Here is a 4,863-nt window from a genome sequence, read left to right as displayed (position 1 = left end):
ATTTTTGTTTTGCATAGTTGCAGTGATGGTTTTTACACTGGGATGATTCTCTCTACACCAGTGTTGCTTCAGTTAGGACTCAGGCCTTCTGTACACCCATTGAAGTGAAAGGAAAATAAGGCAGAATACAAGAGCAGCTACTGTACCACAGCAGCAGGGAAGAACAGAAGTCTACCCCTTTTTCTACAGTGAAGGGTTTATGTTTTGTTATGTCTGTCTTTAACTCAGCAGAGTTGAAGATACGCTCACAACCATGTAAAACAGTTAATTCGGAGAATGTGATACTACCTCAAATATTTGAGAACTAATTTCACAGGAGCTCATCCTCAACTTGCTGTACCAAACATTCCTCCCCTTGGAGAGTTAGAATTCAGTCTTAGATACAGAATTCAGTCCTGGAGATTCACACACGCTCAAATAAGCCGTGCACTTCACCGTGCCTGGCAGAACACTAGATGGCAGCCGGAGCTAGGAAAACACCAGAATAACCAGGGTTCTTTTTATAGACAAGATTCCCTTTTCTACTCCTCCCTCCCATCCTCCTGCTGTCTATAATTATTGTTGGATACAGCGAAGAGCGTATCTGAGAGCTATTCAAAAGAATTATGCCACTAATATTTGAGGACTTGGGATCTGTTTTTTTGACTTGACAAATTTGAAACAGGACTTTTGACAGCAGCCTTAACATCTCCTCCTTTTCAATGTAAGCGTGTTGAGGATTGTGCTATCACAAGAAGATGAATCTGAATTCTAAAATAAGATAAAAGCCATACAAATGATCAGATTATACTGCATTTGAGGCTGTAATAATTCCTCTGAGATTTTTGCTGTCATACATTAATACTTGGCTTTTAGAAGCCTTTTTTTTTAAATCTACCAGATAATCTCCTGGGCAAGCATGCATCAATGCAGATGCAATAGCCCTTGGACCACAAACCCAGGCTTAAATGACCCTCTTCATGAGACCAGTGACATTTCCCTGTTAATGGCTCAGTTTTCTCTCCTTCAACTTTTATCACTTGTGCTTCATAAATAAAACAAATCACGTTTTCCCTCCTTAGTTCTCTCATTTATGCCGGCTCTCTTCTGCTATGACTTCTCTAAGGTGTGGCAAGACAGATACACGTTGCTTCCTCCAGCTATCCTCAGTTGTAAATTCCCATTTGGACAACAGAATGATGTTTCTGGCAGTGGTGACCTTGGCTGAGGGCAGATAACTGCACAAAGCGAGTCCCCGATGCAGGGATGTGCCCACCTGGGAAATGCTTGCGGTGTGTGATCTTGGGGAAGGAGGAGGGTGGCTGGCCAGAGAAGACCAACAGCAGCAGGTAGCCTCAAAAGGGACAAGAGCTCCTAGGCTGGGAGCAGCTTATATTAATACCCGGTTCTAGAAAGTTCATCCTTTTCCAGCTCCCCAGTGAACAGGCAGGATGACAGCTATACGTTTTTTCTATATAGCCATATAGAACACCTCTGCAGAGATTTTAAATTTTCTGTAGCTTTTGCAGAATAAGTTAATTCAGGTCTGTAAGTTCATCAGGATGACTTATTTTATTACTAATGGCAGAAACTGCCACATTACTGGATGCTTGCATTAGCCTCTTGTAGGGAAACAGCTAAAAAATACTTAACTGTTTTCACCACTCTACTGAAAGCTATAAATAATAAAACCTTTTTTTTCTGCCTCATTATACTTGAAACTGTGATTACAGTCCTGCAGCAAAACAGTTTTGAAAGAGAGTAATGGTTAATGTTATTAGAAATTCCTCTTTCAATATTTATTCAGGTGTAATTAGGAATGTATTAGCTGTGTAAAAGTAAATTGTATCCCACTTCATCTGTGCACCTTGTTCAGCTCGCTATGCTGAAATGGAATTCATAATGATAAAATGCTATAGCAGGGGGAGGTTAAAAGCTTTACTTCTGTAGGCACTTACATCTTAATAGCAGTTTCCACTGGAAGGAAGTGCAGGCACAGACATAATGATTCCCATCAACAGCCATTTGTGTTTCTGATGCTGAAAAACACTGCTATTCAGTCAGCCAAATCAATTAAGAGAGAAAATGTTTTCCACTTCTGCGCACTCCTGTTCGTTTAATTTCTCCTATCTTTTATTTAAATATCATGGAAAATGAATGACTAACAGACTGTCAGAAGTATTTCTGCCCCTTGTGTACCTGCCAACTACTAAGCCTACAACTTGACATTTTAGGAAATGCCAGCCCAAGTCTATACCCAGTTTTGTTCCTGCAGTTTAGCAGTCTCTGTTATTAGTACTATTAGTCTCCTTCTTCCTGATCTTTTTATTGCAATCTTCAATGCATCTCAAGTGAAGTCATGTTGATTATGTCTCCTTGGAAGCTGATCTCATGGTTTTCCCATGCGATAAACATGGAGAGCTAGGGACTCCTCAAAACAGCACAGTCTTCAGCTGGAAGTTCTTAAAATTAATCAGCAGGCAAAGCTGAGGAACGACAATGCGTCTTGAATCCTATTCCCACTAGAAATCTAAAACCAGACCTCAAAACAGGATGTAGTGGAAAATCAAAGTTGCCAGTGAAATGAAATTCACTGGGAGTTGCTAAATATAAATCACATCTGTCTCAGGAAGTTCTTGAGCTGAAAGTAGGTGATAGCTAGGAGTGCACAGGTTTGGGATGCTTTTTGTGGTTCTCTTGCTTTGGTTCTGAAGCAGAAACAGTCTGTTCTCATGGTCAGACAAATGCACCTACCTTGTGCAGGAGGAGAGCACTCTTTACAGTTCACGGGAATACACATCCCATTCCTTCCCTGCTGAGGAGACTCAGACTCCATTCTTGGAGAATCTCCTCACTCCTAAGAAAAATTTGAGGTTCATTTGACTGGAGAACAAGCAAGAAAGACTTTAAGAGTGTAATTTGCTGGGTAGGCTGTACACCCAGGTATGAACTGGATAATCCTTGGTTCCAGTTCCTGGTCCAGAGCTGCTCTGTGTCTTAAAAGAATTACAATAGGAAGGAAAGAGAGAAATCACAGCCTCCTTCCCTCTCTCAAATAGGTGCACTCTTCTCTGGAGTGCTGATTTGTTTAGGCTAGGATACCCTCCTCCCTTCCCCTTCAGAGTGACACAACTTTAAGAAGTAAAAAAGACCATTAAAGTAATAAACGTACATCCTGGTCTTTAACCTTCAAAAGAGGGTGGTGGCCACAACTGTTTTTTGTAGAGTCTGGTCCTGGTGCCGCCAGCCAGGTATGCTGGCAGAAATTCTGGACTGAGTTCCTTAAGAGGCTTAGTCTGATTTTTGGTCTCAGGTAGGTAAAACATATATCTGGTTAGGGTGCCCAGGATGTTCAGCACCAGCAGTACTAATCCATTCTGGGCATTTGCGGAGTTGCACCCTCTGGGCACCTGAGGAATTTTCAAGACAAATCATGCACTAATAAGGGAGATTAAGTGTCTCCAATAGGAGCTACATCTGTGAGGTAATGTGGATAACTGCACACCTACACTTCACTGTGTTGCAGATGCTCCAGCATCTTCTCTGTCCGTGGCCATCAGTGCTTGTGGGTGTCCAGTACCAGTGGGGAGCTCCAATCCCTGAGTTTGGAAAGGACACAGCCCAACTGCACTCAAGACACCACCTCCTTAGTGTCATGCTGTCATCTTCACTCCCAGGAAACAGATGCTACAGGAAAAGTCAGTTATATTGTTCCTGAAAACTGGAAGCCATGACAGTCTTTTTTCTTTCCACTTACAGGGGAAAGAAAATACAATATACAGATCAACTATATACTGTAGAAAAGCTGATATTTCCCAGTCACTGGCATGCAAGTAATGTAAGATATAGACTTGTTATAGAGGGTTCAGTATAACCTTGGCAATTGTGTGGAGATGTTTGAGGGTTTTTTTCTCCTATTTCTCCATTCTCCTGTGGTTTCCTGTTCACTGAGAATTAGAATTAAACCATTCCCAGAATAATCCCAACTTAATGGGAGATTTGGCTTTTACTTCTGCAAAACAGGATCAGATTCACAGTCCGATCCAGCAAAGACATTTGTACATATTTAACTGAAGAACATATTCCCTGATTACAGTGAGATGGTTCAACTGCTTTAGCATGTGCATGTGCATTTAACAGACTATCCATATGAAATCTCTCAGATATTTCTTATTTAGCTTGTATTCTGTGGTAACAATTCTGAGTGAATACCTGGAAAACATGACATGAACATGTTTAGTGACATGAACATCATGTTTAGTGACATGACTACTAAACCCAGTTACTTCCTACTCCATGCATGTCTTGGCTTCAGAAGGATGTGCCTCCACAGAGCCCTGTGGTTATGATGTGATACAGTATGCAGCTTTCAGAGAATGCTCTCTGGAAAAGAGACATTTGTATCTATTGAAAGAGTAATTTTATTTCAGCAGAACATCTAGGAAAAGAGTCATCAGTCAGTTTTCCCACAAATATTTAAAATCACTATATTGACCCAACCCTCACAAGAAAAGGCACCATCTGCATAGAAGACAGAAGATAAGAAAGCAGGACAGTTATGGGTTTAACCTATAAAGAGACTAACGATTTTCTAAAGGTTACATCAATTACAATAAAAAGCTCACAAATCAAATTACGGCTGTTACACTGCAGAGATAATGTAACCACCAAGTAAAAGAAGTGAGATTTACAATTATATTAATAATATTATACAGATTATGGAGGTAAGACTCAAAAATGAGGTAATACTGTGAGCAGATTAATAATAGTCTTTCTGTCAGCCTAAGTTGTCTTGGAGAGGAAATTTTATTGTATCAATCACATATCAAATTTTCTTCTGTATTCATCTGTATCAGAGCATACTCGTAAAATAATCGTTTCATT

Source organism: Neopsephotus bourkii, unplaced genomic scaffold (genome assembly GCF_033783945.1).
Source record: "Neopsephotus bourkii isolate Nb327-2 ecotype Australia unplaced genomic scaffold, CSIRO-AGI_Nbou_v1 NB_1820, whole genome shotgun sequence".
Classification (NCBI taxonomy): domain Eukaryota; kingdom Metazoa; phylum Chordata; class Aves; order Psittaciformes; family Psittacidae; genus Neopsephotus; species Neopsephotus bourkii.
The sequence above is the reverse complement of the archived record's forward strand: the minus strand, read 5'-3'. Positions refer to the sequence as shown.